Source organism: Myxine glutinosa, chromosome 7 (genome assembly GCF_964187855.1).
Source record: "Myxine glutinosa chromosome 7, kmMyxGlut1.1, whole genome shotgun sequence".
NCBI lineage: Eukaryota > Metazoa > Chordata > Myxini > Myxiniformes > Myxinidae > Myxine > Myxine glutinosa.
The window spans coordinates 14,500,562-14,514,240 of NC_136267.1; positions in this window are offsets into that span (position 1 = coordinate 14,500,562).

The following is a 13,679-nucleotide window of genomic DNA, read 5'->3' on the forward strand; positions in this document are numbered from 1 at the left end:
TTTTGGCTCAAACCGATGTGTTGGCAGATTTTATACGAGGCTCGTAGAGGAGCTGAACGACAAAAGCCTTCAGTTGACAAACTAAAAAAAGGGTGTGGGGAAGATGGACATAAGGATGAAGAAGAAGAAGAAGAAAAAGACATAAAATGTCATACATAAACCCCGATGTGGTTTTAGTAATTTTGCTGCACGGAGTTGAAGGCTGTCAGTCGGCCATCTTTGGTTGGATTACAAAACGAAATTTTCTGCAAATGTATACTCATGTATTGTCTGTGCCAAGTTTAAACATAATCAGTCCATGCATGTCCTGGAAATGGAAGGGGACATGTTTAAGTAACAAAATGGCTGCCAGTTGGCCATATTGGATCTAATCTCGAGAAAAAAATGATGCACATGTGCAAGCAATCATTCCTTATCTGTGTGCCAAGATTGAGTAAGATCGGTAAATGCATGTCCTGCAAATGGTTGACGACGTGTTCAATATCGGTCTTTTTGCTTTTCCTTTTTTTTTATACAACTAAAATGGCCGCCAGTCTACCACTCGGCCATCTTTGATCAGATCGTAAAATAAAGAGGTGCAAGTGTATGCCAACATGCCCCCGTTTCAGACTAAGTCCAACAGGGGCTATTACCCAAAACGAGTAACGATGGCCCTGAGAGGAACAGATCATCAACAACAACAACAACAACAACAGGCATTTGAAGGTCATTTTCCCTGCAAGAGCGGGGGTGAGCCTTGCTAATTTCCCATGACAATTTCCCATGACAATCTTCTCCATTTTGCCCTATTTTCTGCGTCTCTCCTTGTTAACCCCCTTGCCCGCATTTCTTCTTCCACCATCTTTAGCCAAGTCTTTCTCGGTCTTCCCTGTCCTCGACCTCCTTCTACATTCATTTCCATCACTCTTCTCAACCAGTCACTTTCATCCTTCCTCAACACATGACCAAACCATCTCAACCTGTTTCTCTTCACAGCATCAATCACAGACTCTATTCCCATCATCTTTCGCAATTCATCATTTGTCTTCCTCTCTCTCAACGATACTCCGCACATCCACCGAACCATTCGCATTTCCACCCTTTCCAGCCTTCGTTGCTGCTCTACGTTCATTACCCATGTCTCACTCCCATAAATCATAACACTTCTCACACATGCAGCATACACCTTTCCCTTCAGCTTCAACGACACTCCCCTCCTCGTCAGCACGCCACTCAGTTCCCGAAACTTCTTCCATGCACATCTCCCTCGAGTAACTGTTGCCGAGTCTGATCCACCTTCTCCATTCAGCATGTCTCCTAGGTAACAAAATGTTTTCACACCTTCCAGCTTCACGCCGTCTCCAAGATCCAACTCAACATTTCCTCCAACTGCAGCTCCCTCTGTGCACACCTTACACTTGAATGTAGCTGCCACAATGGTTAATGACCCTCTAAAACCACTACATTTTTGATGAACCCACTCAGCGCACATTGTACATTGAATGGAATTCACTCCGACACCCTTCCTGCACACAGCACACAGCCACTTCCCAGTTCTTTCCACCTCACCACATGCTTTACCACTTGCCATCACCTTCGTTTTTCCGATATTCACCTTCAGACCTTTTGTCTCCATACATTCCTTCCACGTTTTCATCTTCTCCTTCAGTCCATCCATACTTTCTGCAATCAACACCAGATCATCTGCAAACAACAACTCCCACGGTAAACCCTCCTTTACGTTCCGAGCCAGCACCTCCATCACAGCTACAAATAGTAGTGGACTTAGTACCGACCCCTGATGCACTCCCACCTTCACCTCAAACTCACCACTGTTCCCGTCCTTCGTCCTTACAGCTGTGCGCGCTCTTTTGTACATTGCCATCACTACTCTGATCAACCATTCCTCCACTCCTAACTTCCTCAATGCCCATGTCAATACTTTGTGTGGAACCCTATCGAATGCTTTCTCCAGATCAACAAACCCAAGAAACAACTTCTTCCTCTTCTCCATGTACTTCTCCTGCAACTGACTCACAATAAAAAGTGCGTCTGTCATTCCTCTTCCTGGCATAAATCCAAACTGCATTTCGTCAATCTTCACTTTCTTCCTTATCCTCCTCTCCAACACCCTTTCCAATACCTTCATTCCATGCTCCATTAACTTTATCGCTCGATACGAGCCACAGTCCAGAGGGTCACCTTTCCCCTTGTATAGAGGGATGAGGGTACTCAGTTCCCAATCCACTGGAATGCGGCCTTCTTTCACCACCAGATTGCAGATCTCTGTCATTCTCTTCACACCCCAATTTCCCGCTGCCTTCAACACATCTCCCACAACTCCCGTCGGTCCGTCCTCCCACTTTTCTACCCTTCATTGCTTTTATTGCTTCCTCAACTTCCTTCTTGGTTATCTTCTCTGCCGGTCCTAAAACTGGGTTACTCTCTATGTTGCCATCCCATTCATTCTCTGCATTCATAGGCAGGTCGATATACCACCTGACCCACAACAAATTGCAACAAAAGGTTTCTCAGTGGTTTTCATCCCTACTGGGTATACTGATCAACAGGAAAAAAGTCTACCAAAATCTGACCTCCGGAAATGGGTTAAAACTGGGTCATTTCAAAGATGGCCGCCGCCGGGCTTCAAAATCACTAAAACAGCTATAACTTCTTCAATAATTCTGATAGAAACATAATTGTTGGTTCTAGTCCATGGTTTTAAGGGGTGAGCAATCCACTGGTGTCATTTAATTTCAGATCTGGGCAGTATTTAACCTGAAATCCAAGACGGCGGCAAAAATTCAAGACCGAAAAATCATTAAATTGTCCATTATATAATATATCCCCTATCTCGAAAGGCAATGATGTATGAATGATATGGTTGGGTCACTTTTGTGCATCTCTCATATGATAAACTAGACCGAGAGAATGCTGGGTCCGAGAGAATGCTGGGTCTAATGATAGATAAATATCTTTGAAACCCAATCCTGAGCAGGCCTGGATACAAATCTGCGACCTGGTGATCGGATGCTCAGTCCAATACCACTGAGGTACCGTCTCATCTACTTTTTTTTCAGTTGTATTTCATTTCTGAATTTTGTTATTTGTAAATCCTAATTTTATAATCTTTGCTGTATCGATTGTATTTTTCATGTGTATCATGACAGATTGACAGTTGCAAGATGCTCAAAATTAAACCTGCAAAACTTCATCTTTATGTCAAAAAATGCCCGTCAGTACCAAAATGACTGAACACCAGATGTCACTGATATATTTATTCGTGGACATTACATAATGACAGTTTAGGTTACGTTTTCATCCAAGAATGTTATGTCCATTACACTGCCTCAGTTCAGTCCTCATCACTGTCCTCTAGTTCCTCAGAGACTTGATTTAGCGGATTGTCACAACACGTGACTTGGCACGATCCACATGCAGACGTACATGGAAGCCCATTCTTTCTGCAGCTGCAACGGGGCATACCACAAGCTGTGGTGCAGTTGCAGTGTATCATCTTCAGAAGAGTGTCTGGTGCAGCATTCATGGCAGTCATGATGGGTACGAATCGATTGTTTTCAAGTCCCCAGACCCAGTCCAGAGGATCGAGGTCACTCTCCATCCCCATCCAAACCATGACCTGGTAGTACACTCGGAGACAATGAAACTTGGTGGCAGATTCCGTTGGGGGAAGACGTTCAGGTGTAACGAAAGACTTAGCAGCAGCGACCTTCTTGGTGAATATGTTGTAACGCATGGCTGCCAGAGAACATGTGCTCTCCCCACCAAATATAACGGTCATCGCTTGGCTGCCAAGGTTCTCTATTTCAGCGAGGCTCACGCCTCTCGAAGTGAATGTATCTGCACACAACTCGAGGACTTGATCATCTTTCACGAGTTTCTGAAAGACTGATTTCTTCCCAACGCCATACACACGAGACGTTGAATCACATCCTGTGAAGGAGTGCAGGAATAATAGTTGGGTGCACAACTTATTCCCGAGAAGATGCTTCATCCGATTGATGTCGTATACTTTCAGATTGCTTCTTGACTGGTTGTCTGATCTTAAATATAGTGGTTTCCCATCTGCCATACAGTAATGGAGCAGAATCATCAACAAATCCGTGTCCTCTCCGATTAGTGTGGTGGAATGCAGAATTGCGCTGTTTACTGCTGTCTTTGCAATGTCCACATCAGCGTCCCCTTCTGCCTGAATAACTGTGCAGCCCACTTCCTTCAGCTGATCACCTATTAAGGTGATCAGTTGTTGCTTGTTACTGCCGATGGATAGGAATTCATCTCTCTTTCTGTCAAATTCGGTTTCTCTGGTGAAGTCCACAGTCGGATAGCTGTTGGTTTGTCCCCGTCTCTGCTGAGTGTTATCCTTTATCGAAGGACCTGCACCATAGCCATCAAAGACAACAGTTGCTGCCCCATAGTGCTTTGTTGTGAAGTCCGCATATGCTCTGGCTATTTTGCTATACGTATCTCCCTTCTTCCACTTGAGGTTGTGCAGCAAGGATCCTCCATCAAGCACATACCTTTCAGTCTGAAGGTGTGGTGTCAGGTGCTCCTTCACATGCCAGTGCCTTGGTACAGTGGTCACTGACGGCTTGAGCCAGTTGAGGTTTGTCGGCCTTTCTCAAGATCTTGTTTTCCTCAAAGAGGGATGTTGGGTATGGACTGAGCTCAAAACTCATCACTTCCTCAAGTGACAAATCACCTGTCCGGGATACCACCAGGAATCGTTGGAACAGCAAGCTGGGATCGATGGTTCTGTCAGGAGCAACCTGGACAGCAGTTGAATTTCCCAGGGTCTTGGCTTTCTCTTTCCTCTTGATGGAGAAGGAAAACACAGGTTGTCCAATCATTCTCTCGATGATTTTGTTCCCAACAGATTCATATTCATGCACGTTGATGTCTTCGTTCGCCACGATACCATTGATGACATTCCTTAATGCAGGATCCGAGGAGAAGGGTGAAAATGCGTTCAGCTTTGTGCTTATCTTCGAGAGGTCGGATGTGTCTCTTTCAATTCTGGCACCAGTTGCTTCTTTATGCTATTCGCTTGTTGCGTATGTGAGGTCATTGAAGTCCTGCATGGCGATGTTGACCTCAGATGTTATGGGGGCTGACATTGTCCACAATGCTCGCTGTTCCTCTGTCATCTTACTGCCATGAGTCAAGCCGCCGGTGCTTTTTAGTGATCTCATGAGTGTTTGTTCAATGACTAGATCACAGCTGAGGCCTGCCCAAAACTGGTTTGTTCGCCGGATCACATGGAAGCCATCTTGAAACTTCTCATACACATCTGGGTGTTTGCTCTCCAGTTCAGCCATTTCTTGTATGTAGAGGTAAGCAGACTTCAGGTAGTTGTGGTGTCCAGCTGCTGCAAATAGTGGCAAGGCATCAGCAACAGCTTGCAAGTGATCCTTCCAAGACCCAGTGCGATCTGCCTTGATCATTGCCCGAGCAGTATGGAGCATCTTCTGATAACCCAGCCACAGCTTACTCGTTTTGGATTGTGCACCAAGTTCTGATTTCTTCGTCTCAAGTTCATCAGTGATCTGTACAATTGCAGCTGATTCTTCAAGACTTTCAAGAGAGATGTCACCCTTCAACAAGGACGAATACATTTTCTCAATCTCGTCTACTTGGATCGCGAACTCAGGATTTTCATCCACTACAGATGCCACAATCATTTGATGGAGACACTTGTCCACCAGTAGATGGCCACGGAATGCACTCTGCACAGATTTTCCGGACATCATATGAACTACAGCATTTTCACCGTACACCAGTTCCAGGATGTTTTTGAGTCCTGTACCCGCCATCAACGTGCCTATTGCTCCAAGCAGATTCATGAACGTGTGAAAAGTACCCAGCCTAAGCACGATCCCCTTCAAATAGCTGTTCTCTGGTGCAGCACTGATGATCTCGGCAGCTTTCCAGTACAGGGGTTGATCAAACGTGATCACAGGAGGAACATGGTCTCTGATGGCCATGTTGGACAGGAAGTCCAAAGTGGACAGAATGCAAGACTTGTCGCCTGGGTACATATCAATCATTGGCAAATACAGAATGGAGGATGCGCCAGGATGTGTCTGCCCTTGATGAAGGATGTGCATCATCCTCTGCCAACCTGGAACTGTCTGCTTGAAATGGAAGGATAGTTCCCAGAAGATGTCAACTCTCATGTCACAGACTTGGAGATCTGGAAGGTCTCGGAACTTGATGTTACGAAGAACATGGGTGGCGAAGCGATATTCTTTGATATCAATTTTTGACATCTGTACAATGTTCAGTTCTGAAATCTTTTGCCTCGTCACGAGATGACTTGTTTTTCTACCAGGAGTCACTGCAGCTATCATGTCCATTCCGTGAAAAGTACCTTTGCCATCAATGGTGATGATGTTGTGATCTACATTGTCACCGGCAAACAACACTGATAGGTCAAATACGCCTGTTTCTTCAAGTAGCAAATCGGGTGTGACACAGCTTGCCGCATTCTTTTCAAACCGCAGTAATTCACCATATGACGAGCCATACCCCATTATTACACAGGGTTTCCACAAGGAATTTTGACCGATATATGTGATGAACCTGCATGGCGAGACCAATCTGGAGTGGTGCAATGACAGTGCGAGGTCTGACTGCTTGTACTATGGCTTGTCCAATACCAGCCACTTTACGTTGCGTGTTTTTTCCAACGAACAGACAGTTCAACATATTTCGAAGTGTATCTGGAAGGAATGCCAGTGCAGAGTCAAGTTCAAGTTCTTCTGATTTTGGGTAGTGATCAGTAACAGATGGTACATCTGTCTTGATATCACTCTTGATCAGCCTTGCTGCCGTCTCGATTATGGCTTTCTTTTGTGCCTCTTCATCTCCGTCTCGCTGTGCATCTTTGTAGTAAGCCCGGAGTATGTGTGATGTTTTCTCCCTGAATGTAACTATGTCATTTAGGCCCTATCCTTCAGCAATATAAATGGAGTCCCCATATCTTTCCTTCATTTTGTTCTTCAAATAGTAGTTGGTGTATGGAAGAGAATTTTCATATACTGCCCAGATCTGAAATTAAATGACACCAGTGGATTGCTCACCCCTTAAAACAATGGACTAGAACCAACAATTATGTTTCTATCAGAATTATTGAAGAAGTTATAGCTGTTTTAGTGATTTCGAAGCCTGGCGGCGGCCATCTTTGAAATGACCCAGTTTTAACCCATTTCCGGAGGTCAGAGTTTGGTAGACTTTTTTTCCTGCTGATCAGTATACCCAGTAGGGATGAAAACCACTGAGAAACCTTTTGTTGCAATTTGTTGTGGGTCAGGTGGTTGTTTGTCATAAATTGACCGGTCTATCAACAGCATTTCCATATATCTCTTCCATCTTCCTTTAATTCCATCTGGGTCCATAACGATTTGTCCCACTTCATCCTTCAAGCAACTCACCCCCATCACATCACACCTCTCTTTCGCTATCTGCTTTGCAATCCTGAATACCGCTCTCTGACCCTCTTCCAAATCCAAGCGTTCTCCGAACTTTTTCCTACTTGCCTCCTGCGCCTTTGCCACCTCCTTCTTTGCAGCCTTCTTGGCTGCCTTATAACGTTCATGCACTGCCTTATAACGTTCATGCTCTTCCTCTTCTGCCCCCATACCCTTCGCCTTCTGCCCCTCCTTGAACTTCTTTCTCTTCTCGTCAATCCTCTTTCCAACTTCATCATCCCACCACCATGTTTCCGAGTGCCTCGGTGGTCCTTTTGTCCATCCACATACCTCACCAACGGCTCCCAACAGACTATCTTTCATTGACATCCAACCACTTTCAAGCTCAACCACATCATCCTCTACCCTAATCAGCCTCTCTTTTAATGCCTCCCTCACTGTCACCTCTTTCAACCTCCACACCTTCATTCTCGGTTGGTACTTTACCCGCCGAGCTCTCCTCGCACCTTTCACCCTTATGTCGCAGACAACCAAGTGGTGCTGTGAAACAGCCTCCTCCCCCGGGATCACCTTTATGTCCCGGAGTTGTCCCCTATCTCGCCTACGCACCAGCAGGTAGTCAACGGTTGTCGTCGACCCACCTGACGTGTATGTAACAAGTTTATTATCCTCTTTCTGGAACTGAGTATTACAAATCAACAAATCAGCTCCATCAGCAAACTCCAAAATCCTTTCACCTTCTCCATTTCTCACACCATATCCGTAACCCCCATGAACTCCCTCAAAACCATCCATACTCCTTCCCACATGTCCATTTAGGTCTCCTCCTACCACAACAACTTCCTCATCTTTCACGTTTTCCATCAGCTTCTCTATCGCACACCAGAACTTGTCCTTCTCTTCATCCCTCCGACCAACCTGCGGAGCATATCCCGAGATGACGTTCACCAAGAGCTTTCCAATCATCATTTTCACCATCATCAACCTTTCACTCACTCTTGTCACACTCACCACACTGTCTACAAACTCCTCAGAATACAGGACACCAACACCATTCACGCCCTCCGGGCACCCTTGTCACACAAACTTGTATTTCTGTCCCTGCCTACCCTTCACCATTCTCACACCACTTCCCTTCCATCTCGTCTCCTGCACACAAGATATGTCCACTCTTCTTCTGACCAATACTTCCACCACTTCTCCTGATCTTCCTGTCATTGTCCCTACATTCCATGTCCCAAACCTCAGAAACCGATCTCCACGTCAGGCATCAGACGTTGTTCCTGAGAGGAACAGATCATGGGAAATAATCAGCGTGTGTAGAAGACGGTGCAGATGTGCATGAGGTAATGATGGGCAGCACAGTTGAAAGAATGAAGTGAGGAGGACATGACAATGTTGAGTATTCTGTAATTAGCAGAACAAGGGGATGAATATATGTAGGTGGGCAACCACTCTGGACTTTGGGAGAGACCTAAGAGGGATTCTGCTGTTATAGATGAACATTTGACCTGGGTGGCTTGGAAAGGACAGAGGAGGAGCAACACTCAATATATGTTTGTGCGAATGAGATTAACTAACCTAACCCTAACCCCACCAACTTCCTGCCATTGGGGAGTGATAGTCGCTGGGCATCATTTTCCTGTCTTTAGGTTCCAAATGGTGTGGGATGCCTTTGTGACCCCCTCCAGAGGAGCAAGGTGAGAAGCAGGAGCACCAGCCTAGAGTGTGGACCCACACTCCACTGAGCTCCATATGAAAGTATTGTACACCGTGATCAGCTCAGTGTGATTCAGGAATACCTTAGCTCTACGGAGAATAGGAGGTGACCTGACTTTTTATGCCAGTTTCTCCTATGAGAAGTCATGGCAGATAGTGATGCTACGGGATTCCAAGGACTGCACCTCTTCCAGTGGCTGTCCAGAGATGTGGATTGGATAGTTTGATTACCAATCCTTGGGGGACAGTGTGAGAGTGTGTGACTTGCTGGGTTGGATGTCGTGTTCCGAAGACCTCAGCTGCACATTATCTTGTCCAGGTAAAACAAAACGTGTGTGGCAGGGGCCAGCCTTTCACAAGTGTAACGTATTGATCTGTACAAGGTGGAATCGCTTCAAAGTGGTAAATTTGGTTTTCAAGATAATCAAATGGATCATTCCTATTATCTCCCCTTCTCCCCATCAGTCAGCCTTCTCTCCATTACATTGAGCCTTCTCCCCCATCATAGTCAGCCTTTTCCCAATCATAGTCAGCCTTTTCCCAATCATAATCGGCCTTATCATAAATCGGCCTTCTCATCATAATCGGCCTTCTCCCTATCATAATCGGCCTTCTCCCCATCATAATCGGCCTTCTCCCCATCATAATCGGCCTTCTCCCCATCATAATCGGCCTTCTCCCCATCATAATCGGCCTTCTCCCCATCATAATCGGCCTTCTCCCCATCATAATCGGCCTTCTCCCCATCATAATCGGCCTTCTCCCCATCATAATCGGCCTTCTCCCCATCATAAGCGGCCTTCTCCCCATCATAATCGGCCTTCTCCCCATCATAATCGGCCTTCTCCCCATCATAATCGGCCTTCTCCCCATCATAATCGGCCTTCTCCCCATCATAATCGGCCTTCGCCCCATCACAGTCGGCCTTCTCCCCATCACAGTCGGCTTTCTCCCCATCACATTGAGCCTTCTCCCCACCGCATTGAGCCTTCTCCCCACCACATTGAGCCTTCTCCCCATCACATTGAGCCTTCTCCCCATCACATTGAGCCTTCTCCCCACCACATTGAGCCTTCTCCCCACCACATTGAGCCTTCTCCCCACCACATTGAGCCTTCTCCCCACCACATTGAGCCTTCTCCCCACCACATTGAGCCTTCTCCCCACCACATTGAGCCTTCTCCCCACCACATTGAGCCTTCTCCCCACCACATTGAGCCTTCTCCCCACCACATTGAGCCTTCTCCCCACCACATTGAGCCTTCTCCCCACCACATTGAGCCTTCTCCCCCATCACATTGAGCCTTCTCCCCACCACATTGAGCCTTCTCCCCATCATAGTCGGCCTTCTTCCCCATCACATTGAGCCTTCTCCCCCACCACATTGAGCCTTCCCACCACATTGAGCCTTCTCCCCATCACATTGAGCCTTCTCCCCATCATATTGAGCCTTCTCCCCATCACATTGAGCCTTCTCCCCATCACATTGAGCCTTCTCCCCATCATAGTCGGCCTTCTCCACCATCACATTGAGCTTCTCCCCATCATAGTCGGCCTTCTCCCCATCACATTGAGCCTTCTTCCCCATCATAGTCGGGCTTCTCCCCATCATTGTTGAGAGAGGTGCAGTGCATGCTATGTATGCTCTAGAGGAAAAAGGTGCGAGGTGCGTGTCAGTACCTCGCCAAGATGGGTCAATCATTGAAACCCTCGCGTCCATTCTTTGTGCGTCTCAAGTAGATGGATTAGGGGGTTTAGATACTAAAAGGCAGATCATGTAAATCAGTCTGGAAGGGTGAGGATTGATGGATGGATGGGTGGAGGGGTTTCAAGTGGGAATTTATAAAGGGGAAAGACCTAAACCCACACAACGTATTTTACCTGTCTCAGGTCACAAAAACGGGTGGAGGGAAGTGACTAACCACACTTACTCATGAACGAAGGGTTCCTTATGTGTTTAGTGGGACACCCTGGGGTCATTTTCCCACAAGTGCAACAATACACTCCACTCCAATTGAAAGCCACTATCGACTGCAAATATTTGGAACAAAATGGAGATAAAGTACAGTTCCTACTCAGATATTCTCCCAAAATGCTCCTGATCTTTCAAAGTGTAAATGGGAGTTCCACAATGGACACTATTTTGATGGCATCACGTGACTGTGGTATCCTACGCACCCCCCTTGACGATCCCAGTGCTGTCACCAATTGTAAACGAGGACAATGCAAGTCTGAAAACTACCCCCATGGGTTCGTTAACAAAGGGGCTGGTTTGACGGAGCATCAATGCCTTGGTAAAGGGTGTGGACTCGTCATTTCATTCGACAGTCAATAACATGTTTATTTATTTATTGTCAATCCCAACACCTATAATTATTTTGTTCTTTTCTCTGCTTATTTTTCCATGCAGCTACCTTCGTCTTGTCCAGTTTTCACATTTTAGGTGCGGCATACATTTTATCCCATGCCGGTGTGTGCCACACTTTAGAATAGGTACACCGTATCCCTGCGTGTCGTAAGAGGCGGACTAAAGGGTTGGTGTCAGGATCCCCTCCCCCCCTTCTTCCCTCTCCCCCCCCCCCCACATCCCTCTCTTCCCCCCCCCACTTCCCTCTCCCCCCCCCCCCACTTCCCTCTCCCCCCCCCCCCACTTCCCTCTCTCTTCCCACTACCCTCTCTGTGCCCCCTCTCCCCCTACTTCCCTCTCACACCTTAATCACCTCTCCCCCCTACTTCCCTCTCTCACACCTAATCCCCTCTCCCCCCTACTTCCCTCTCTCTCCTCTCCCCCACCCCACTTCCCTCTTCCCCCCCCCCACCCCACTTCCCTCTCTCCCCCCCCCCCCACCCCACTTCCCTCTCTTCCCCCCCCCCACCCCACTTCCCTCTTCCCCCCCCCACCCCCACTTCCCTCTTCCCCCCCCCCCACCCCACTTCCCTCTTCCCCCCCCCCCCCCACCCCACTTCCCTCTTCCCCCCCCCCACCCCACTTCCCTCTCCCCCCCCACCCCACTTCCCTCTCCCCCCCCCCCACTTCCCTCTAGCCCCCCCCACTTCCCCCTCTCTTCCCCACTACCCTCTCTGTACCCCATTCCCCTCTCTCTCCCCCATTCGCCTCTACTTCCCTCTCTCTCCCTCTCTCGCCACTCCCCACTCCCCTCTCTCTCCCCACTCCTCCTATTTCCCTCTCTCTCCTCTCCGCCCTACTTACCTCTCTCTCCCCCACTCCCCTCTCCCCCCTACTTCCCTCTCTCTCCCCCACTCCCCTACCCTCCCCCATCCCGCCATAAAAAACATTGCCTCAAAAAGGGAACCATGATGATTGTCATGGGGGTCCGCGAGGCTCCAACAGGGAAAATGGCCTTAAAAAGGGATTTATAATAAAAAAATTATATATTTTATCCCAAGTGACGTCACCACTTGTGTTCATTTTGTGAACAATTCCACAAGGAGCCACTGACTGATCTCTTCGTTTTTAAACGCAATTCCTTGTAAAGGCTCGGGGTAAAATACTGGAAGGCAGTGGGTGAGAGATAAGTAGGCCTGGTCCGAAGTGCCATTGTGTACGTTGCGCTCCTTTAAAATATTCATGTTGGTGCTGGGATCAGATGCCCTCATTAGAAAGGTCTCCGAGACGCCTCGCGAGCTCCCAAATGATTCTTGGACCGGTGTTCCGAGGCAGGACATCGGTTTACGGAGCACACAGCAGGGCCACCCCATGATCACAAAGGCCTCGTGTGATGTGCAACTTCGTGCTTCCCACGGGAGTGTTTAACACAACGAGGGAGTGAAGGAAGTGGGATTTCGAGTTTGGACCATTCTCATGGCAAACCTGCTGGAGTGAACATTGAGCATGCAGAGGAACGATTCGGTAAGTTTGTGTGTCGTTTTCACGTGTACGCATGTTGCTTAGTACATGTGGAAGGAAGATAGTGACGTCATTCGTACTCTGTAATCACAACTTCAACTCGGATATCAGGATGACCAGAGAAAGACTGGGGCACGTGATGATGTTCGGCCTTTCTGGAAGTTCTCTCTGATGTTAAATTGAGTTTATTTGTCAACATTTGCTTTTTTTGAGATGAAAATACAAAAATGCGCGAATTGTGTCGCAAAGTCAAAGTTTACTGAGCAAGTCAGACAGAATGTTTGGCATTTCAAGATTAGCACAGGTGGGTCAGAGTTGTGCAAACTTAATAGTTTTCAAAGAAAATTCCACTTGCTGTGAACATTTGTTGTGGGTGGGTGGGTGGGATGGTTGGTAAATGAAAAGCTATTTTTATTCCTTATGGAGATGGCGAGGCTCATGGAAGAGCAGAGAGACATTGAAGAATTAGGAAACAATGACATACACCAAATTAGATTTTATCCAACACTTTACCATCTCCCCCACTCCCGCTCCTCTCCCTCAATCCCCTCTCTCGTCCCCAATCCCCTACCCTCCCCCACTCCCCTCTCTAGCCCCCAATCCCCTACCCTCCCCCACTCCTCTCTCTCCCCCACTCCCCTCTCTCGTCCCCAATCCCCTAC